Source organism: Macaca mulatta, chromosome 8, assembly GCF_049350105.2.
Source record: "Macaca mulatta isolate MMU2019108-1 chromosome 8, T2T-MMU8v2.0, whole genome shotgun sequence".
Taxonomy (NCBI): Eukaryota; Metazoa; Chordata; class Mammalia; order Primates; family Cercopithecidae; genus Macaca; species Macaca mulatta.
The window spans coordinates 12,393,433-12,417,531 of NC_133413.1; the positions used below are offsets into that span (position 1 = coordinate 12,393,433).

The 24,099-nt window shown below is 41.8% G+C and overlaps 1 protein-coding gene and 2 long non-coding RNA genes across 8 annotated transcripts in view; 1 reads left to right on the forward strand and 2 right to left on the reverse strand.

Moving 5' to 3' along the window:
• Nucleotides 1-24,099, forward strand: part of MFHAS1 (multifunctional ROCO family signaling regulator 1) — a 108,352-nt gene that overhangs the window by 22,050 nt on the left and 62,203 nt on the right. The window contains exon 2 of one of the 6 annotated variants that reach the window (XR_013397089.1): nucleotides 4,837-4,947. The exons of the other annotated variants lie outside the window; for them this stretch is intronic. The gene's annotated coding sequence lies outside the window, so the exon portion shown is untranslated. The remainder of the gene's footprint in view (nucleotides 1-4,836; nucleotides 4,948-24,099) is intronic. 6 annotated transcript variants of the gene reach the window in all.
• Nucleotides 14,356-16,820, reverse strand: LOC144330710 (uncharacterized). Its single transcript, XR_013397092.1, has 2 exons — nucleotides 16,731-16,820; nucleotides 14,356-15,892 (listed from the first exon to the last, which is right to left on the reverse strand). It is a non-coding gene; the product is annotated as an uncharacterized LOC144330710 (long non-coding RNA).
• LOC144330709 (uncharacterized) lies at nucleotides 18,346-22,351 on the reverse strand. The gene is made up of 3 exons (XR_013397091.1): nucleotides 22,284-22,351; nucleotides 19,146-19,831; nucleotides 18,346-18,583 (listed from the first exon to the last, which is right to left on the reverse strand). It is a non-coding gene; the product is annotated as an uncharacterized LOC144330709 (long non-coding RNA).

Below are 24,099 nucleotides of genomic sequence, written 5' to 3' on the forward strand. Positions count from 1 at the left end.
AATTCTAACAATTCCTAAGCATTTGCTGCTGCTGTCAGTGTCTCCTTAGATGTTGTGAGGGGGAAAGGAATGAATGGAGGTCAAGTCCCCAAGTAGTTTTGTGTTTGTCTGTTTGTGATCACTGTGTCGCCAGGCTGGAGTGCAGTGGAGTAATCTTGGCTCACTACGGCCTCCACCTCCCGGGTTCAAGTGATTCTTGTGCCTCAGCATCATGAGTAGCTGGGATTACAGGCTTGTGCCACCACGCGCAGCTAATTTTTGTAGTTTTAGTAGAAACGGAGTTTCACCACGTTGATGAGGGTGGTCTCAAACTCCTAACCTCAAGTGATCCATCCACCTTGGCCTCCCAAAGTGCTGGGATTACAGGTGTGAGCCACCATGCCCAGCTGCAAGTAGTTTTTGCCATATAATAAGGGCTCAGTAAACATTAGCTCTGATTACCATCATCCTGGTTTACAGATGAGGAGCGGAGACACAGAGGAGGGCAAAGTCACGTGGCCAGGGTAACACAGCACGTAGCAGAGTCGAGGCTGTCCTCAGGAACCTGTGGTCTTTGCTGTCACCCTGTGCTGCTTCTCAGGAAGGTAGTAGCTTGTCACCCATTAAAAATGGGTAGTTATTTGAATGAAAAACAGAATAACCCCAGGAGGCAGAGGTTGCAGTGATGAGCTGAGATTGCGCCATTGCACTCCAGCCTGGGCAACAGAGCGACACTCCTGTCAAAAAAAAAAAAAAAAGTAAGGACTCCTTGTGTGAAATGCACATGCTTGCTTTTAACATTGCAGTACTGGACTATAAACATTTGCCAGGGACTGGCAGTGACCAGCCATGGGGCAGAGCATGGGAGGGGAGCAAGGCCCTGATCCTGGGAAGCTGCAGTCCAAGGAAGCAGTGTAGACAGTAAGCAGAGACTTGCAGGGCTGTGTAATAAATTCCAGGAGAAAAAGAAAAAGATTTCCAGGGGCTAGGAGGGGCCTGTGGGATGGAATCCGTCTTGATCCAGGTGTGTGTGTATGGGGTGGTTAGATGGATGGCAGGTCTCCAGGGGAGGTGATGCTTAGGGACTTTCTGTAAAACCAGGCCCCCTGACGTGCGATGGGCTGTACAAATGACTGGGAGCCTAACTAGTCATTTATCAATGCACGTCTGTAAATATTTTTGTTTTCTTTTTAAACCTGTTTTTTTTTTTTTTTTTTTTTTTTTTTTTTACTAGGAGACAGAGTCTTGCTCTGTCATTCAGGCTGGGGTGAGGTGGCGTGATTTCAGCGTACCACAGCCTCAAGTTCCTAGGCTCAAGCTATCCTCCCACCCCAGCCTCCCAAGTTAGCTGGGACTGTAGGCGTGCGCCACCATGCCTGGCTAATTTTTTTGTTTTTGTTTTTTTTTTGTAGAGACAGGGTCTCACTATGTTGCCTAGGCTGGTCTTGAACTCCTGTGCTTAAGTGATCTGCCCCAACTTGTCCTCCCAGAGTGCTGGGATTACAGGTTGAGCCACTGTACATATCCTGTGTAAGTACTTTTTAGCCTACGTATTCACTAGCTAACACTTTTTCACCAGAAGGAACTTTTGGCAGCTCGATGTTAAGCTAAATTAAAGCCTGTTGGTTTTTTTCAGAGGGTGAGAGGGAAATATTGAAGGGTCAGATGGGGAAATGTCAAATTTCCATTTTGTCAGCATGCTCAGGGCAGCAGTGTGGAAGATGGATTTCAGTGGAGTAAGAATGGAGTCAGAGGGACCACTTAGAGGCGATTCAGACAATAATAAACAATAGAGGCCTCCAGGTAGGTCCTTGGGGATGAAGGCAATTGAGTCCCGGATATTAGTAAGGCAGAGTCCTGGGCCTCCTCCTAGCTCTGAGATCTTGAACCTTCCCAGGCTTCAGTTTTCTCATCCATCAGACAGAAAGCATGACTGATTTGAGTGTATGTTTCAGGCAAAATTTTAACCACAGTGGGAAGAAGACTGCGGCATGTTTTAGAAAACAGGAAGCAGAAGTGATTTGGTAAGATTAATTTCAGCAGGACTGATGTGGGTTGGCTGCTAGCTTAATTGGTTTATTAGGGTCTTGTAGGCACCCTCTTATGATAGATACCAAGTGAATTCCAGGAGATTTATAGTCTTAGGTTTGTCAGTAATGCCATTTGCAGAGGAATAAGGTTCTTTATTTCTTAAATTTGGAAGGGTCTCGTAGAAATAAGATACTTCATAAATATCTAGTAACCTGTCACTGCTTTGAAATACCGCAAAGATAAACGATGCTGATTGCCGCGTGCTTGGCTTGATGAATTATGTATGCAGCCTGCCCTGGAGTTCTTTATGGCCGCGCATAACGAATCAGCTTTTGTTCTAGGTATTTTCAGTGGTAGTGCTTGTAAAAGAAGAGGTCAAAGCAAATGCATTAAAGAGATGTGGTTGGTGCAGGATGATCAGGTTTTGCTGTCCTGTTCTGTGCATTGCTTCTGTTTGTGCTTTGATTTTTCGTTATCAACTTTGGGGAGGGTGGGAGGAGCAGCCTTGTGGCATTAACAGCTGCGTGATAGTACAGAGCAGGCAGCGACTCTTCTTGGTTCATGCACCTCGAAAGCGGCTCTCTTTTTGCCTTCCTTCTCCTCCTCTCTGCACCTGCTTTGCATAGCTCTTTTTTTTTTTTTTTTTTTTTTTTTTTTTTTTTTTTGAGACGGAGTCTCGCTCTGTCGCCCAGACTGGAGTGCAGTGGCGCGATCTCGGCTCACTGCAAGCTCTGCCTCCCGGGTTCACGCCATTCTCCTGCCTCAGCCTCCGGAATAGCTGGGACTACAGGCGCCCGCCACCACGCCCGGCTAATTTCTTTTTGTATTTTTAGTAGAGACGGGGTTTCACCGTGTTAGCCAGGATGGTCTCGATCTCCTGACCTCGTGATCCGCCCGCCTCGGCCTCCCAAAGTGCTGGGATTACAGGCTTGAGCCACCGCGCCCGACCTGCATAGCTCTTAACTACTTTTCCACCTAGTAATAAAAAAAAAATTGAAATAAATGGTTAGGAACATGCCCATGATCTTTTTTCTCACTGACTTTCTCTAGACTCTAGATGAAACTAGAGAGGATTAAGAAATATGAAACACAGCAGAGAATGTCTTGTTTTTCCTCTCCCTTTTTCTCCTCCCCTGGCAAAGATTTCTTTAGAATCTGAGCGAGATATCAGAGGTACTGTTTACATGTGAAGTAGTGATGACCATGGGTGGAAGCCAGTTGTAACATTGCGTTGTCATTTATAACTTCTTTCGATGTGAAGGTTACTACCGACTTTATGAGGAGTCTCCCAGACACAGGTGTCATGACTGACTTATGAGTAATTCATTAGTAAGGGCCAACCTGTGTATTTCATTGTGGGTTTGTGAGCAGCCTCATCTTCCATAAGATGATCATTTGTTGGGCTGATCCAAGGCAAAGATCCGAGTAGTTGGGAGTAGCTACAAATTGAGATGAGCCCAGGCCTACTGTTTGGAAGGGCACATCTGTCTACCAAGGGCTGGTTTCAGTGTATTAGCAGAGTGACACTAGGCAATCAGTTTATAGTCAGTTTAAAAATGTTGAGGCTGTCCTCAGTGATTAATTATGGCTTTTAGCTCATACTGGATTAAAAAAAAAATCTTCACATCTTTGCAAGAATAATCATTAACTTAGTTTGTCTATAATATAGCTGAAAGATGCAACACAATGCTCATGCAATGTAGAGAAATGAGATAACATCTAGAGTTTACGTGTAAGTAGCTATTTGTCAGGATATGTATTCATTGATTCTAGATTCATTTGGTAGGAATTTCCAGAGGCCTTGCCGCAAGGGATAAGCACCTGGGAGATGCAGCTGAATCACCCTTAGAGTCTGTGCGTGGGGAACTTGGTCTAGAAAATGGATCAGGCTTGTGCACTATACCACTTACTATAATAAATGGTAAAAAGTAAATCTGGACAGAGTGCCACGGGAGTTCAGACGAGAAAGAGGATCCTTCCAACTGCGCGGGGCCATGAAGAAACTCGAGTTCCATTTATCAGTGGTAGGAAAGGCATGTTGAGAATAAAGGATGGAGTTAAACAAATGATCTTTCCCTCAAATCCCAGGGTTTTTAACCTGTTACTGGAAAAGTATAGCAATTTATAATGTTTGAATTATTAGCCTATTGACATGTAATAATACTTTGCATACTTTTAAAATCCTGGGGTTGGATTAATAATAAGAGTGGAAACATTGTTTTTATAAAAAAAATTTTCTGTGTAACACACTATAGGGAAGTAGCTATGGGCCTCCTTTTAATTTTAGGCTATTTTAGGCATGTTTTATTTTATTTTTGGTGTCTTAGGAACTGTCAGAAGCATACTTTGAAGAACATGAGGGTATATTTTTAACTTTTGTTGTAAAAATGTAGCAAAAAATTTATATGGTGAAGAATTTAGTGGATTTGCATATGTTAATGACAATTGTGATTTTAATAAAACCACAGCCTGTGTTTAATTGCATTTCCTACTAGCACAGACTTGAAGAGTTCAATCCATCTGCTTTATTATCTTGTTTCCTTTAATCTGTATTAATGCACCTTAGCGGTATCAGAAATTTTGTTAATATGTTATGTGTAGCTGAACTGTAAGCTAAAAATAGATCATACCAACCCATCTCTCTTTCTCTTTCTTTTTTTCCCCACTGTGACCTTCAAATTTATTGTTAGTGACTTGCAAATGATGGGATTATACCTTAAAAATTGTCTTGTATCAGATATATATTTCCCCCTTCTCTAAAGAAAGCTAATTATGCAAGTACACTGTTCTTTCTTGATTCATGAATTCATATGATTTTATTTTCAGATTCCTCGAGGTAATTGCTTATTAGACTGGTTCACAAGATGAGAGATATCCAAGTAGTCACATGAACAGTTTCCATCCCATTCATGCCGTTCTTTCTTCTGCAGAAAATAAGTGAGTCAATCACTGTTCATGAGAATGTGTAAGAGACTGGGGAGAGAGAAGGGACTCAGTGGCCATTTTGTATCATGGATCCTTTTTACTAAGGATAAGAGTGATCCTTACTGGCTGGCTGCAGTGGCTCATGCCTGTAATCCCAAAACTTTGGGAGGTTGAGGTGGGAGGATTGCTTGAGCCCAGGAATTCAAGACCAGCCTGGGCAACATGGCAAAATCCCATTTCTACAAAAAATAAAAAAAATAGCTGGGCATGGTGGTGGATGCCTGTAGTTCCAGCCACTGGGGAGGCTAAGGTGGAAGGATGGTTTGAGCCTGGGAGGCAGAGGCCTCAGTGAACTGAGATTACTCCACCGTACTCCAGCCTGGAGGACAGTGAGACCCTGTCTCAAAAAAAAAAAAAAAAAAAAAAAAGTCATCCTTGCTAAGTCACCATAGATCCCTGTTCTAGGTTCCCATTCAGTGTCAGAGTTTTATCATCTGATAAAACAGGGATCAGTTAGAGAGCTTTCAGCAGGCAAAATGACACTGAGTTTACTGGACCAATGGTAAAAAGAAGTGCTCCTAGGTTCCCAGGCCCTCTTCTTCTATATTCTTCCTGCTTAGAGAAAGAGAATAATAAAACCACTTCAGCTAGGAGTAAAGCTTTCCAAAAACTGCCCAGCCAAGTCCCCAGGGAAAGCAGGATTTCAGCTTCTCTGTCATCACCTCTGTTTGAGCTTGGCATATGCTTTGGCACTTTTTCCGTGGCTCTCACTGTCAGGAGAACCAAGCCGCCTGAATAAGGAGGGGTGCGGAGGACAGTCATTCTGTAGCTGGAATAATCCCTGCCCTAGTTTTTCTGCCTTCCTGAGAAAAATACTAGATACCACTTGTTTTACATAAACCAGGCTTCTGGCCTTTTTGGACTATGAAAATTAAATTCTTCTAAGACACTAAATGTCAAATTTGGGAACCAAAAATAGTTGGACTAAGTGGCTGCCTGATTTAATAGTGGCAACTCAATTCAGATCATAATTACTAGAAATTTCAAAGAAGTTATAGGAGCCTCACCTTGAGTAGACTAGGATATGACAGCTGAGTGATATAAAATTGTACTTCACAGCCACTTTCTAAAATGAAGTTTTCTGGAGAGTAATGCATGTCACGTGTCATCTGTTGCTTTTCTATGTGATTCCACTTCACCAGGGCTGTCCTGGGAGGAGTCCCTGGTTGTGTTTAGCTTTCATCGAATTAGGGTAGTAACTCCTAGTCTCCTTCCTCTCCGTCCTCTGTACCTTGTGTCTCTCTTCCCATTTTTGATTATTGTAAACAGGAGTGTCTAAATTTTGCCTTTTGAGTTTTGTTTCTTAAACTAAGTAGAGCTACGTTTTTATGGGGAAATAATTTCTCAGCCTATCATCTTGAGAGTGAAACATGTTTTTTTTTTTGTTTTGTTTTGAGACAGAGTCTCACTCTGTCATCCAGGGTTGAGTACAGTGGCACAATCTTGGCTCACTGCAACCTCCAGCTCCTGGGTTCAAGTGATTCTCCTGCCTCAGCCTCCTGAGTAACTGGGATTACAGGTACATGCCACCATGTCCGGCTAACTTTTTGTATTTTTAGTAGAGATGAGATTTCACCATGTTGGCCAGGCTGGTCTTGAAATCCTGACCTCAAGTGATCCACCCACCTTGCCCTCCCAAAGTGCTGGGATTACAGGTGTGAGCCACCACACCTGGCCTGAAACATGTTTTTGATTTGTTTTTTAATCTAGATGGATTCCTAATTGATTTGTTGGAAACTAGATATCCTTTCTAGTAACTAATATGTGGTTCATACCTAAAGCCAAAAGAAATCTCAAGTAATTTTTTGGATGAGACAATTTCAGCACCATGTTATGTAACTTTATGATATCATCTTATCTGAGTCCTCTCTCCCTCCCTCTCCCCCTTCCCTTTCCTTTTTTCCCTAGTGCCTATAGGTGTGAGTTTAAAGATAAAACGACTGCCAAGTGACCCAAAGTTCAAGGACTTTTGTCCTGGCATGCAACTGGAAAATTCAGTTTACATGATAAATTTCAAAACTGTCTGGTAGATAACTGGTACAAATAATAGGAAGAGAGTAATTTTATGCTCATTGTGGTTCTATAAGATGATATAAATATATGAGGATTTTAGGAGAAATAAATTAAAAAGTGATCTCACTGAAACAGTTATTTGTAGATTGCATTTTGACTTGTCTGAAACACGTCAAGGTTAACACAAGAATATTTAGGATATGAATTTGCTCCAAGGAACATTAAAAATATTTTTACTTGGTGATTCTGATAGGAAGATACTGTGTCTACTAATGTGGGAGGGTGGACAAAGAGGAGGAGCGGGGCAGGGCCATTTATGTGAATAGCACCTTTGAGTTGTGCAGTGGACAGCCCTCATGGCCAGTAGCAGCAGATTTGGTTGAGCATAGGTGTAGAAAATGGCTTTATTTTTTAATTTACTCTTCTGTGTGTATGTTACTAAAACACCAGAGATTTGGTTTAGGTCCTGCTGCTTGCCTCACAGAAAGCCAATCACTGAGATGAGTGTTGCCGGGGAAGAAGGCTTTAATCAGGTACTGCAGCCATGGAAATGGGAACTCAGTCTCAAATCCATCTCCCTAACCGACTAAAATTGGGGGCTTACATAGTGGGAAGGCAATGTAACTACGTGCCGGTAAACAGGAATTAGGGAGGTATAAGGAAGAGGAGTTGGTCAACAGGAAGCTGGTGGTCACTGAGGCAGCCATAATGGGTGAAGGGTCTGGCGTCTCCTTATCCAAATGCAATGATGTGGTGAGTTTCAGCTCCTTGATATCTGGGAGACCTGATGGTTGGTTTTCTGAGAAAGGAATTCAGATAAAACAAATGTAACTTTCTTAAGTTTTAAGACAGGGAGGGTCAATTTCTAAGCTCATTATTAATATGTTAGTAATTTATAGTATTAATATATTATATTAATTAATATATTAGTTCTGTGAGTTGATGGGGTGGGTTTCAGTTAGAGGTAAGGGCCAGACTCTGAGTGAAACAGGCCATGGTCTGGGTTAAGGACCAGTATGTTAGGGAAATGATTCTCTGAGGCAGTCCAAGTAGGTAGAAAGCAGATGATCAAAATAGAGGTTAGAAACCTTTTAATGATATGGTCTGGAAAAATCTAAAGACTAGAGACCACGGGTACAAGGGGTCGTGGCTAGCGGAACAAGAGAAGAACATACGTGGTAGTAATATAGGTAAGAGTCCATTCTGGATGAGGTCAACTGGGCAGGAATTCTTTATGTTCTATCTAAGCAGGAAATAGATGGAGGCCTTTGAAGGCCCACTGGCATGTGTGCAAGGAGCCACTGTTAATTTACAGAGAAAAAAGGAATGGAGGGAGTAACAGCATTAGTTTGAGGTCCTGTGATATATCCATTGGGGATGAATTGTCTCACAGTTACTAAATTATTTAAAAATCAGTACTGTGTTCTAAGGTACACTGCCTGATTTTAGTGCTTGCTTTCAGGCTATAGTAATCAAGACAGTGTAGTATTGGTGTAAGTATAGACAGACAGATTGATGGAACAGAATAGACCCACACATACATGGCCAATTGATTATGGACAAAGGTATAAATATAATTAAATGAGGAAAAGAATATTTTCAAGTGGTGCCAAAACAATCAGATAATTGTATTAATAAAAATGAACCTTGAGTCATTCCTTGTACCAGATACACAAATTAACTTGAAATGGGTAATAGATCTAAATGTAAGTGCTAAAACTACACAGTCTTACCAAGGAAGCATCGGAGAAACTCTTAGTGACCTTCAGAGGGGCACAGATTTTTATTGTTAAATAGACATTATGTTTTAGAGGGGTTTTAGGTTCGCAGCAAAATTGCACGGAAGGCATGAGATTGCCCATCTGTTCCCTGCCTCCACACATGCGCAGCCTCCCCCGTTAGTAGCCTCCCCAGCCCGAGTGAGACTGATTATAATCAATGAACCTGCATTGACACAACGTTGTCACCCGCAGTCCAGTAGTTCACACTAGGTAGGGTTCCCGCTTGGTGTTCCAAGAGTTTGGACAAATGTGTAATTAGATGTATCCACCATTATAGTATCATACAGAAAAGTTTCACTGCCCTAAAAATCCTCTGCACTCTGCTTGTTCATCACCTCCACCCCTTAACAGCAGATATTTTTTCTTTTTAGCATAGAAACTGTGTAAGATTTTTTTTTTTTACTTAATTTAAATTAAAAACTTTAGGTCTTCAAAAGATCTGTTAAGAAAATGAAGAGGCAATCTATAGTCTAGAAGAAAATATTTGAAAAATATATATTTGAGTTAAAAAAAACTCTTATAGTTGAGACAACTCGGTTACACATGAGTAAAATATTTGAATAGAGATTTTCCAAAATATGATGTATGAATGGCAGGTAAGTATAAGATGTCAACATCATTAGTCATTACAGAAATGTAAATTAAACCACTAGGAGATACTACTGCATGTTCTCTAGAATGGCTAAGATGAAAAAGACTTACCATACCAAGTGTTGGTGAGGAGCTGTGACAACTGGAGCTTTCCTACACTGTTCTTGGGAGTGGAAAATGATACAGCATTTGGGAAAACAATTTGCTAGTTTCATATAAAGTTAAACATATGTTTACTAGCTCACTCAGCAATTTCATTCCCAGTTAATTCACCCAAGGGAAATGAAAGTAAGTTTTAAAAAGACACACAAATGTTCATAACAGCTTTTTCCACAATTGCCACATACTGGAAACAACGTGTCTGGTGCATGGATAAACACATTGTGGTATGCAGTGTGGCAAGGGAAAGAGATGAACTACTGATAAAGCGACATGGATGACTCTCAAAAGCATGCTGAGTGAAAGAAGCCAGGCATGAGTACATATTGTGTGAGTCCATTTATGTGAAATTCTAGAAAAGGCAAAACTGATACAGTGTCAGAAAGTGGATCCGTTGCTGGTGGTATGGGGAAGGGATTTACTGCAAAGGGGTACAAGAGAACCTTTTTGTGGTGTGGGAATATTCTATCTCATGATTGTAGTGGAGGTTACAAGACTACATATATCTGTCAAAATGCATCAAGTTCTACATTTAAAATTGGTGAATTTTATTACATGTAAAATGTCTTTATTACATCTTATTAATTTAAAAAATAAGTTTTGATTAAACGATTTCCTTAGATGTCCTGAAACGTGTCCTTTTCACACTAATTTGGTATATGCCTTGTGATTATATCCTTTGTATATGAATACTTTGGTAAGTGGAATATTGTTGTTGGAGATATATCCAGATTTTCTACCTTAGTTTGTATGATTGACTATATTCTCTTAGACTGAACCGCATGAAATTGTTGATATCCAATCATTCTTTACCTACAAAAGCAACAATTTCACATGGCATAAGTATAGTAGAAATTTTGTTTGCTTTTTAATTCATTGGAAAGACTTGGCAATGGTCACATCTCGATTGTTAAGTTTCAAGGATTTTGTAAGACAAAAGACCTCAGTGTTCTGTTTTAAATTACATGTTTTGTTTTGCTTTTATTCAGTTTGGTAGATGTTTTATATATCTCTACCACTTTTCAGGTATTCTACTTGAAACTACAGTGGGTGAATGTAAAGATGAGTTTCATATTACCTCAGCCCAAGAAACGAATGAAATTAAAAGGCGTGTGTAGACTTTCTGTCATAATCGCTAATAGGGACTGTGAAATAGAACTCCCAGTACTTGTCATGTCCATTGCAGTGATTATAATAAGGTATTTGGGCTTTTATAGTGATGAAATAAGTGGTTGTAGGTTTGTATATGTATGTATGCATATGAGCCCAGAAGAAATGGAAACGAGACCAGTGATTTAATTTGCATGAAAATTAGAACGTTCTGCCAAGAGCAAACGTCTCTCTCAGCCCTTTTTCAAGAGAAGAAAAGGTCTTGTAGTTCGACATTACTCAGTGGATGACCTCACACTGACTCTCCTTTAGTTATTGGTTGAATGCATGGAGCCCTCAGTCCTAAGTGAGATGATCTGGATGATGTTACGGTGTTTCATTTGGGAAAGCGGCTGTCACTTCATCCTTAAGCCTCCTGTTTGCTGTGACGTTGGCAGAGCCACACTCAGCATCACAGGAAGAGCCCCGGGGAATTCCTGAAGACACATTCTAGAGAATCTGGTGCAAGTGTATGTAGGTTGGTCACCTTGATGCCATATTTTCTCAGCCTTATAGTAGAGATGCATCCCAGCAAAATGGAAAGGAACAGAGGGCGTTCTTGAAGTTTCCTAACTGGCATATTTTCTCCTCCTCTTTTTCTGATAATTAAGTACAGGGGACTGAGAAGGCAGGGGATGTTGTTATTTTTACGTGGAATGGACCTACCCTAGCAATCATATGAGACTGTTGACACGTAGCACAGTCTGTTGTCTTTGGGCGTCTGCCACCAAAGAGGGTATACCCAAGAAGGACTGTTGTGTGAGTGGGAGGGATTTCCATGTTTTGTTCTGTGCTCTTTCTGTGGAGTCTCAGGCCTACGTGTGCTCCCTCTGACCATACCTTTGCTCTTGATGAAGGATTTGCAGCCCTGAGAGGGAGTAGGCAGACCCAAATTAATTATTTCCATTTTTTGTGGCACTGTGGGACAGTGGGAGAGAATACAGGCTTTGGAACCAGCCAAATGTGGTTTCAGATTTTTAATCCTCTACCTAAGGTATGCAGTCCTGGTGGGCAAGTTATTTTAATTTGTTGGAACTGCCACTTACCTGAAAATGGGGTTAATACCAGATGTCACTTAAAATTAGTAGAAAATACAGTTGACCCTTGAACAATGCAGGCATTGGGGCCACCGACCCCCCATGCAGTTGAACATCTGAGTATAACTTTTGACTTTGCAAAACTTAACTACTAATAGCCTACTGTTGACTAGAAGCCTTACTGATAGCATTAACAGTCAATAACATGTTTTGTATATTTTATATATATATTATATGCTGTATTCTTACAATATAGTAAACTAGAGCGAAGAGAATGTTATTAAGAAAACCATAAAGAAGAGGAAATATATTTACTATTCCTTAAGTGGAAGTAAATCATCAGTAAAGGTCTTCATCCTTGTCGTGTTAAAATTGAGTTGACTGAGGAGGAAGAAGAGGAGAGGCTGGTCTTGCTGTCTCAGGCATGGCAGAGGTGGAAGAAAACGGTTATGTAAACAGACCTGCACAGTTCACACCGTGTTGTTAAAGGATCAACTGTATTCTATTAAGCTGTCTTTGAATAGCACCAAGTATCTTAGTGTATGAGAAGGCCTCTGAGAAGTTCCACAGTTAGGAAGCATGTTGAGCTTTTTTGGCACAGAGTCTTGCTCTGTCATCCAGGCTGGAGTGCAGTGGTGTGATCTTGGCTGACTACTTGCAGTGATTCTCCTGCCTCAGCCTCCCGAGTTGCTGGGACTACAGGCATGTGCCACTACGCCCATGTAATTTTTGTAGAGACGGGGTTTCACCATGCTGGCCAGGCTGGTCTCGAACTCCTGACCTCAAGTGATCCTTCCATCTCAGCCTCCCAAAGTGCTGGGATTACAGGCGTGAGCCACCACACCCAGCCATGGTGAGCTTTGTTTAACCAAGCATTTTTCAAACGTATTGACTGAAGAATCTCTGTGTGTGTGTGCGCGCGCATGTGTAAGACGTAACATCCCCTGGAGCTGGTGTTGTGCAGAAAATATGCTGAGAAATACAAAACAGAGAGATCTAGCTTATGTTCATCTATATAGTCTTTTTTTGACTGAGAATGCTTTATCCTTGTTGTTATGGATAGTTTCACTTTCTTTATTTCTATTTTGGTCTGAATCATGAGTGTCGTTGATCCTTGAACGACATAGATTTGAACTGCATGGGTCCACCTGTACGCCGCCTGTGCATACGGAGGGCTGACTCATCTCGTATGCAGCTTCCGAGGGCCAGCTTCAGGACTTTACGCATAGATTTTGGTATGCTGGGCGTGGGGGCCCTAGAACCAAACCCCCCATATATACTGAAGGAGGACTGTCTATTTTTGTTTTTTACACAGCTGTATTGAGGTGCATTTGTCATCCAGTGAACTGCACACGTTTCAAGTATACAGTTTGGTCAGTTTTGACGTGTATATACCAGTGAGGCCATCACCACAATCAAGAGAGTATCACCTAAAAGGCATATTTTTAATATAGTTGTAATCGTTGCATTGCATAATGGTTTTCAGTAACATAGGTCTCATCTGTTGCTCCAGGTCTTATAAAATAAATCATTCTTATTGAACCTTCCTAGCCTCTAAAACTGGATGGGCCATTTAATAGAATTTTTTATATTTAGTAGAATTTTAAATACTAAATTTAAATTTTCTTTCATTTATTAAAATTTTCAAAGGGTAATAATGTTATATATTTAGATTTTGATGACATGGAGACATCTGGGACTTGCTTAGTTTTAAAAAAGCAAAATTTATGTCATAGAGCTATTGTAAGGACTGAATAAAATAATGCATATAAAAGTGCCTAAGACAATGCTTGGCATGTAGTGGGTACTCACTAAACAATTTCCTTCCTTCCCTTCCTGGCTCCTTAACTACTCCCTGCCTTGCATACCCCCAGTGCTCTGCCCCAGTTTGTGTTCAGATACTAGACAGATGGCTGTTGCTTTGGGATAGGTCAAAGGCTGTCAGGCATGGAGGCAGGCAGATGACCCAGATCAGTGAACACTAGTCATTGTCTTAGAGCATTTTGTTTTGTTCAGCTCACCTATTTGAATCATCTGGGATTTTCTCATTTGTTTAGAAAAAGGTTTCCCCAAAATTGGTGGTGTTGGGTTCCTGATAGCAAAATGTGTCAACAAGTGGGCAGTCAGCAGATGGAATTTGCCCACCTCTACAGGGAAACTTGCTTTAGGTATTTTAAAAGTTAACTTGTCAATGTCACTGTAGGACAGTTATATATCTATTGAGTTTACAAACAAAAGTTTTTTTTTTTTTTTTTTGAGACGGAGTCTCGCTCTGTCACCCAGGCTGGAGTGCAGTGGCGCGATCTTGGCTCACTGCAACCTCTGCCTCCCAGGTTCAAGAGATTCTCCTGCCTCAGCCTCCTGAGTAGCTGAGACTACAGGTGCCCACCACCACGCCCGGCTAATTTATATATATTTTTTGGTAGAGACGGGGGTTTCCCCTTATTGGTTAGGCTGGTCTCGAACTCCTGACCTTGTGATCCACCTGCCTGGGCCTCCCATAGTGTTGGGATTACAGGTGTGAGCCACTGCGCCGGGCCTGAATTCATTTTTAATTAGAATTATTATTTCAGTGGCCGCATGGAGGAAAAAAGAAAGGACCTAAGCCCAGAAAATTCACAGGTTTGTTTCAGGGTAGAAAAATTTGGCATGTTTTGGCCTGGAAGATGTCTCATTATGGAGTCAGAAATCCGAAAGGGATGTTAAATTAGGAGTGAACTTGTCCTGTGTTGGTTAACCATTGAAAGTTGCATAATTAAACAATAGGGCCACATGTGGAATTTACTGATCTCTCATGAACTTTCTGTTTAAATCTTTATTGCTTTGAATTTGAATTTATTTGAATTTATTGCTTTGAATTTTTCCCTCCCACTTTGCTTAGGGGACTGAATCTGTTTTTGGCGTTCGAAGACTCTCTTTAGAATTTGGCAATGCCTCTCTAGGATGTTTTCTTCTGCACTGCCTCCAAAACAAAATTATAAACAGGCTGACTTTTTTGGGAATTTTTTTTTTTTAACTTTCCTGATGTAAAAGTGTCAGGTTTTGAGCAAGTTTGAAAGATGAGAACTAGAATATATTTTTCTGATCTAGAGAATCCTAGTGGCTTTTAGGGCAGTGTATAAACAAAGCCATGTGGCTGCAAGATTTCCCGTGTGCAGCAATAAACTGATAAATGCTGATGACAGGGAATCTGGCTCATGGCCTTGAAACCATCCATTAACTCATTAATTGATCAGACATCATGGGGGGTCTGCTAAGTGCCATGGTGACGCTCTGTGCTGGGAATGCAAAGATGAATAGTCTAGGAATAAAAGACCAACTTTATGTTTTAAAGTGTCAGTATTTTTAGTATTGAAATGTAGGACCTTATAAGTAAAATACTATTAAGCTAATTTTCCAGTTTGAAGTCTTTGAATTATTGTCTTGGATATTAAATATATTCAGTGTTTTGCACCAGTGGATCCCAAAGCCTCACCTGATAATTTTGGCAATGGTCAGACCCTCTTTTTTATACGCCAGAGGAATTCCAACAGGAAATATGTACACACCACCCCTTACCTCCCTTGCTGCTTTTCTTTTCTGCCTCCCACTTTCTTTGATCTTGAAATAAGGGGAAGTGCAGTAACTTCAGGAGTGTCTTCTGGGCAAGGGCTGTTTCTGTGCCAGGCTGTACAGATAGTGCTTGCCCCAGTGCCATGAGAAAGACACTCGAGTGAGCCTGCGGCATCTCTCCAGCACTGTCCTGACTTGACCCCACCTGACCAGTGACTCTTGTACCTTGCCCAGCTCCTTTGGCTGCTGGTGCAAAAAGAGCTAGAGAGTTTGTTTTCCAAATATGGGCCCCAGATCATACTTTCAGAACTCTGCATGTGAGGAGTTCATGGGGAATCCCTCATCTCAGCAGAAACGGGGAAGGCTGTCTTCTAAACCGTAGTTCCGAAACAGGTCAACTTTCAGTCCCCACTCGCTCTCAAAGCACAAAAGTGAGGAGGCTTATTCGGCATTGAAATAACTCAGCGTCTTTTCTCATCTGTGTTTTTGAATCTGTTATGGCCAGTGTTTTCTAACCCCCTTCACATTACCTTGTCAGTAACTTGCTTCAGGTGCAAATAACGGCAGAAAGCATAATTCTTTTTTTTTTTTTTTTTTTTGAGATGGAGTCTCATTCTGTTGCCCAAGCTGGAGTGCAGTGGTGTGATCTCGGCTCACTGCAGCGTCAGCCTCCCAGGTTCAAGTGCTTCTCCTGCCTCAGCCTCCCAAGTAACTGGGACTACAGGCTCCCGCCACTACGCCTGGCTAATTTTTGTATTTTTTAGTAGAGAGGGGGTTTTGCCGTGTTGGCCAGGCTGGTCTTGAATTCCTGACCTCAAGTGATCCACCCGCCTCGGCCTCCCAAAGTACCAGGATTACAGGTGTGAGCCACCGTGCCTGGCTGAAAACACTTTAGCAAGTTCATGAATTAGGATTAAAGAATCTGTGGGGTGTAGAGAATGATAGAAAAAATTCCATAATGTTCATTTTCATTGTGCAGGATAGAGACATTCGTGTGCATCTCAGTTAGGATTTAATTGCTCCTTCCCTGTGTTCTTGAAAGCGCTTGGTAAACGCCTCTCATCCTCCATTGTATGATTCTAGTTCAGATCTGGCTCTTTCACCAGAAATGAGCTCCTGTGGTAAGATACCATGTCTTAATTCATCTGTTTTCCCCTTGTCCTACTACAATGTTTAAGATTGCCAGATAAAATACAGGATATTGGCTGAGTGTGGTGGCTCACACCTGTGATCCCAGCACTTTGGGAGGCCGAGGCGGGTGGATCCCCTGACCCTGAACCCAGGAGTTCGAGACCAGCCTGGGCGACATGGCGAGACCTCTCTCAACAAGAAATAAAAAATAATTAGCGAGGGGCACACGACTGTGGTCCCAGCTTCTTAACAGGCTGAGATGGGAGAATCACTTGAGCCCAGGAGATGGAGGCTACAGTGAGCTGTGATAGTACCACTGCACTCCAGCATGGGGCACAGAGTGAGATCCTGTATCTTATCAAACAAACAGACAAACAAAAAACCCAGAAACCCAAAACCAAAAAAAAAAAAACAGGATAGCCAGTTAAATCTGAATTTCAGATAAACAATAAAGTGTTGATTATGGGTGGGTCTTATGCATACATCTATTGTTACATCTGAATTTCACATAAGGAATGAATAATTTTTAGTCTAAATATGTTCCATGTGATATTCTGATTTAATTAGTCATAATACAAATTTTTCTCTTTCTTCCTTTTTTTTTTTTTTTTTTTTTGAGACAGAGTCTCCCTCTGTCACCCAGGCTGGCGTGCAGTGGTGTGATCTTGGCTCACTGCAACCTCCACCTCCCAGGTTCAAGTGATTCTCATGCCTTGGCCTCCCGAGTTGCTGGGACTAGAGGCATGCACCACCACACCTGGCTAATTTTTATATTTTTAGTGAACATGGGGGTTTTGCCACGTTGGCCAGGCTGGTCTTGAATTCCTGACCTCAAGTGATCCTCCCACCTTGGCCTCCCAAAATGCTGGGATTACAGGTGGGAGCCACCACACCCAGCCTATATTTTTATTTTGTAAATTGGGCAACCCTATACAATGCCCATGACTTAGAAACTATTTTTTGCTCCTAAATCAGTGTAATGTGAACACAACTAAGACAAATCAAGGTGTTCATGGAGTTGGTCGGTCTCTTTTATGGAATGCAAAATGGAAATTGGAAATAGTAATTACCTTCCTTTACCAGTGTGTTAGTGAATATGGACTGTTTAACCTACAACAACTAGATAACCTTGACAATAGAAATATGTAGCTAAGCCAGGGGTGGTGGCTCCTAGCACTTTGGGAGGCCGAGGTAGGCGGATCACTTGAGGTCAGGAGTTCGAGACTAGCCTGCCCAACATGGGAGAAACCCTGTCTCTACTAAAAACACAAAATTCGCCAGGAGTGGTGGCACACACCTGTAATCCCAGCTATTCAGGAGGCTGAGACAGGAGAATCACTTGAACCTGGGCGGTGGAGGTTCCAGTGAGCCAAGATTGCACTATTGCACTCCAGCCTGGGTGATAGAGCGAGACTCCATCTCAAATGTAAATATGTAGCTAGGACCTGAACTAATGGGTGTGCCCACACTGTTTGCCTTGTACGTGCCAGGCACTTGCAATCTAAGTTTTGCGTGTTTTTTTTTAAGAATGAGCAGACATCTTATGCGATTGTCCAGGTTAACTAACAAAAATAGTTGTCTGGGTTTATGGAACTGTAAGTAGGTGACAGATCCTGGTTCCCTTCTGCCTTCTCTGCTATTTCTGGTTGCTCCTTTTTATTCCCGAAAGGTAGAAAGGGGGAGGTAGGGCAGGAGCTTGTTGCCTGTTGAGCTAGAGGGAGTAGCTTCAGAGCAAACTGTGACAACATGGGGTCTTTTAAGCCTCCCGTTTTTTTTTTTTGTGGGGTGTGTGAGTGTGTGTGTGAGTTGGTGTATGTGTACACAGTGCAAGTAAATAAGCCTGAGTGGATGGCAAGGGCCTCGTTTGTATAGTAGGAGAAATGGAGCCTCGTTTGTATAGTAGAAGAAATGGAGCCTGTAGGGGCAGAGTCGGGGTCTTGAGAGCAGACACACGGGCTGAGTCAGACAGTTGCTGCTGAGAACAGAATTAGGACCTCCTGCTTCCTTTGGGTTATGTTGGGTTTTTAGGCCACCTTCCCAGCCACGAAGTAAGACTCTGAAATACATCTGGGTATAAATGTATAAAATGTATAAAAGTGAAATGTAATCACTTCTGACTTTAAGTATGTAGAAGTGAGGACTCATACCCTTCTCCCAGAATGTAAATTTGACTCACTGGGGCTAACGACAATGATAGCCTAATATAAGAAACTGTTTACCGGACTTTGTTCTGATGTCAGCCAAGCTAGAGCTTTGCACGGTGGGAAGCTTTCTGTGGGCTGTGCCCTATTAGGGAAGGCAAAAATAGAAAGCTTTTTCTCTGGACTTCAGAATGAATCAATGCATGGTTATTAAAAGCATCAACGGCAAATGGCCATGGAAGTCAGAATCTCAGCCTTAATGAAGGGCGATGGTGTCCCCAGGACCCATTATTTTGCAAAGAAATAAAATAATAAAATCCTCCCATTGGTTTAAGAGTGGCTGAAATCAGCAGGCACCAGGTATAAACCCTCTTGCGGGTGTGTGTGTGTGTGTGTGTGTGTGTGTATTTGAGACAGAGTCTCGCTTTGTTGCCTAAGCTGGAGTGGCGTGATCTCAGTTTACTGCAGCCTCTGCCTCCCAGGTTCAAGCAAGTCTCTTGCCTTAGCTTCCCAAGTAGCTGGGATTACAGGTGGATGCTACCACACCCAGCTAATTTTTGTATTTTTAGTAGAGATGCGGTTTCACCATGTTGCACAGGCTGGTCTCGAACTCCTGACCTCAAGTGATCTGCCCGCCTTGGCTTCCCAAATGTGATTACGGGTGTGAGTCACCGCACCAGGCCATTGTGGTGTGTTTTAAGTAGTCATGCTAATGACATTTATACCTTGCCTGGCACTCCTGAAACCTCAGCTCTCTGGAGGACAGAATATCTGCTAAGGGTACGACTCCCATGGTGCTGGAGAGGGGTCTCCTTCGAATGGAATCCGGAGTTCCACCACCCACTCCCTATGTCTCCAAAACTGGGCTTGGCATCGCTGTTCCTGAGGGAGCTCTCAGTCCTTATTCGGGATCTGCCTGGTGATCTGAAATTTACACTTAAGCTTCAACTTTGTCTAGAGAAAACATTTTCTCTCTATCACCGGGAGAATGGAGAACACTATGATTGCTTTTCAAGTCTCACCTGCCAGGAAGTCTTTATTTTGTGGGAGGCATCAAAACTTCCTCTTTTTCCATGTACCTTAGTTTACTATTACTTTAAGTGTTTTGGTTGGATTAACTTCCTGTATTTGTTCTTACTTTAAGTACATTCTTTAGTTAAAGTGTTACTCAGTGAATGGAAAGACAACAACAAGGCAAGAGGAAGGGGTATAATATGAAAGAATAGGGTTTGTTTCCAGTTTTGTTTTGCACCGGTAGATAAGAACCATAAACTTTCTAGTCCTGGTTTTTAAATAGTACATAGAAACTCCATTTTGTTGTGCTACATGGTAGGATGAATTTAATTAAGCTCCCAAGCAAACTTGTTGATTAAGATAACAACTCCACACATAGAGTTTGAAGAGGCTGTTTTGCAGTATCTAGACCTCACTTTCAAGAGTATTTCCCTGAACCTATCCATGCATTTCTGAGACAGTTTTTTGCTGACTGTTCGTTTTATGTTTGTGCAAAGCCTAGTGTCCTACTGACTTGTAGGGACTCATCGAAATGGCAGAAACTGTGTGCATATTAAATGCTGGAGGAACGCTCAGTGTTAATATTTGGGATCAACCACAAAATCCAGTTTCTAAGACACCCAAGACTAAATAAACTGTAGGGCAAATGAAATGTGCACATTCTTTTTGGTAAAATTCAGCATCCTAAAAACTACCAAGAGTTAAGAGAAAGAAAACTTTGTATTTTTCATCTTCTGTAATTCATCTAGCCTTGGGATTTTCTCCTAAGCTCTTGAGGCACACTTACATACATGACCCTATGTAAGACTTCTGGGTGATAAAGTCGAGGAGACCCACTGAGGAAGAAAAGAGCAGGCGTAGGTGATTAGTGTCCAGGGTGGTACCATGGATGGAGCTATCGGGTGAGTATGGAACCTGCTGGCTGGAGATGAGGAAAGAGAAGAGACTGCTGAGGTTACGTGAGTGTTGAAAGGTTAGTTGAACTGGTGTGTAACAGTGCTGGCCTGGTCTTTCTGGGTGTTCTGATTTTTTATTTTTTATTTTTGAGATGGAGTTTCACTCTTGTTGCCCAGGCTGGAATGTAATGACGTGATCTCCACTCACTGCAACCTTTGCCTCCTGGGTTCAAGCGATTCTTCTGCTTCAGCCTCCTGATTATAGGCACACGTCACCACACCCAGCTAATTTTTGGGTTTTTAGTAGAGACAGGGTTTTGCCATGTTGGCCAGGGTGGTCTCTAACTCCTGACCTTAGTGATCCACCTGCCTCGGCCTCCCAAAGTGCTGGGATTATAGGCGTGAGCCACTGCACCTGGCCGTGGGTGTTCTGATTTTATCTCTATTAATAAACTCTGTGGCTTTGGACATTTCAGAGTCTCTGGTTCTGTCTCCTAATCTTTAAAATGAGAAAATGGATTAAATGATCTCTAAAGTCGATTCCAATTTTAAAATTCTACTATCAGCACAACAGTCTATCTCTCTAACATGGGAAGTTTTTTCAGATTGGGTGTCAGTGAAACTTATATTGCTATTAAACATTTTATAAAAAGTGGGAAATTATTAGTGTGTATTATCACAGACATGTTAAGCTATTTGCATTTTAATGAATGAAAGCGAACTCTAACTGTTAACATTTACCAAGGGGTGTAGCTGAGAGCTAATAGTTTACAAGGGGTATAGGTGAGAGTTAATGGTTTGTAAATGTTAACTAGTTTAATAGCTGTCAGTTGCCTCTGGATTTAAAGGTGTACACACTGTTTTTTGGTTTTGGTGGCCTCAAACCTAGTCAAGAATCATACAAAATTACCTTCATTAGAACAAGCATAGTGTTAGCCATCAGTGCTATGTAAGGTAAAGATTTCAAACTCTCTGTGAGGCTTCATTAAATTCCTTTGCTTTCCTGAAAGTTTCTACCATCCTGAGAAAGTCTAGCAGCTTCTTCAGAGACCGGGTTGCTTTCTGTCTCAGAATATTTAAAGGAAAGTACATTTTCTCAAAATGGAATTTTCCCTGGGTCATACCAGGCAATTAGGGCTTTGAGCCATGAACCGTCTTCAGGATTTGGTTCCCTCTGAGAGAAAGGGAAAGGAGATAACTTTTGCCCTTGCTAGAAAGTAAAGCTTATCTACCCTTACCTATTTGCAGTTTAGACAAAGAAATAGTTTATTTATACAAAAGCATAGTTTCCCTTGACCACAATGAAGTATCCACTTAGACTGCTCTTTTCTTGACCAGGAGACACAAAATACATTTTCAGCCCAAGGGAGGCTCTTTGGGGCCACAGTTGGACTGAACAGGACTGTAGCTTTGAAAGTCTAATGTGCAACTGGTAAATATCTTTATAATAACCCCACATTTTTCTTACACAGAATACACACACGCGTAAGCGCACACACATTATGCATATGTGGGCTGGTAAAGGCAGAAAATCAGTGATCTGATAACTTTCAGAATTAATTGCGGCAAGACCGGGTGCGGTGGCTCACACCCGTAATCCCAGCACTTCAGGAGGCCGAGGCAGGCAGGTCACTTGAGGCCAGGAGTTCAACAGCAGCCTGGACAGCATGGCAAAACCTCGTCTCTACTAAAAATACAAAAATTAGCCGGGTGTAGGGGCACACGCCTGTAGTCCCAGCTATTTGGGAGGCTGAGGCAGGAAAATCTCTTGAACCTGGGAGGCAGAGGTTGCAGTGAGCTGAGATCGCGCCATTGTACTCCAGCCTGGGCAATAGAGCGAGACTCTATGTCTCCAAAAAAAAAAAAAAGAAAAAAAGAAAAAGTAAAAAAGAATTAATTGCTGCAGAGCTGTTCTTTGCATTGTGTACCTTTACCCTGCTACTGGGAGGAAGTGGTCAATTCAATCACTTAGCAATTTAAGAAAAAAGTAAGTATAATAGTGTTTTGAATTCAGAAGTAAATCCCCCTTCCTACCTTTAGAAGAAAAAAGGTAATTTGACTTAATCACTTTTTAAAAACACCAGTTTTGAGAACGGAAGCCGGCTTCCCACTGTTTGATAAAGCGGTTCTGTGGCTATTAAATTCATTTGTGTTAAGTAGTCTGTGGGCCAATGGCTTGCCATAGCAGTCTGTGTGTTTCATTTGTTTGCTTTAAAAAACGCGTCCTAATGTAAGGACCAAAATCTTTGTCCATTCTCCATTTAGTGCTTGATTTATGGTTTAAAAATAACTACCTCTTGCGAGATCTGGTTGTTTAAAAAAAAATTAATAAATGCCCAGCTCCGTTAGTAGTAAAAGGGCTTGTCTTTATCTTATGAAGTATTTTAATTCAATTTCTAGTTAAATGATCAGGGGTTTTTGAGTTCTGCCTGAGCTGTTTGCCGTATACATGTGTCTCTTCATGTTAATGGCTTTCACTTTTATTCCTTTGCCTGCAATGGAGAAGAAAGTGAAATGGGATGGCATGGCTTTCCCCCCCCCTCCCCCCGCCCCCTTCCTCTTTAGGCCTGACTGGCCCTTTATAAAATGGAAAGTAGAGGCAGTCCCTCCAAATGGCTATCACGGGTTCAGCGGTGTGTAAATTGGAGTCATAATCCCTTCTTTGAAGACTCGGAGGAGGCTATCATGATAAATGTTGTAGAAATGATTAAAGAGATGAGAACAGCAGGATGCAAGTGGCAACTGCAAACTCCGTGGTGTCAGGTGGGACACCCTGGGAGCTTGGCTAAGAGGGACAGAGGAGCAAAGGGATTAGCCAGTGCAGCCCTGGGCGGGCTGGGTGGAAAGCAGCCATCCCACATTATTGTCCCAGCAGTTCAGCTGCAACCCAGTGTCTAGGCTGTGCTTTGTTTTTTCTCACGTTTTATCCTAGGATGGGGAAAATATCCCCTAACAGGGAAGGATGTTTGTATAATGCTTTTAATTTTACCTATGTGCATCATAGCAAGTATACTGCCTCTTTCAATATTTACAAATCTTTTTCTTAAGCATAACTGTGGTGTGAAATTGAGGTTGTTCAGCAACATGGGCTATACCAGGTATTGATTAGACTAAGTTGAGCATCCCTCAATGAATGAATTGACTAAACGCCTGCTGTCTGAAGTGGTTGGGAATAGAAACCTTTCTATCACTGTTTATGAGAAAATGGATTTTAGTCCATATACATTTTTGAAGGCCCAGAATGTGCAGGGAGTTTACTGCAAAGTTGTTTTATACATCTGTCATGAGATGTCTTCATCAGGTAGTTGGTAGTTGACAATTCTAAGCATAGGCTGTTTTTATTTATTAGTATATAACCACCAGCTGTCTTATCAATAATGAATTTCCATTCTGTCTTTTTTCAAGTAGATCCTACCTGCTTCTGACTAGATCCTGCCTGCTTCTTTGTTTCTTAAGACATTTCTGGCCGGGTGTGGTGGCTCACACACCTGTAATTCTAACACTCTGAGAGGCCAAGGCAGGTAGATCACCTGAGGTCAGGAGTTCGAGACCAGCCTGGCCAACATGGTGAAACCCCATGTCTACTAAAAATACAAAAATTAGCTGGGTGCGGTGGCACATGCCTGTAATCCCAGCTACT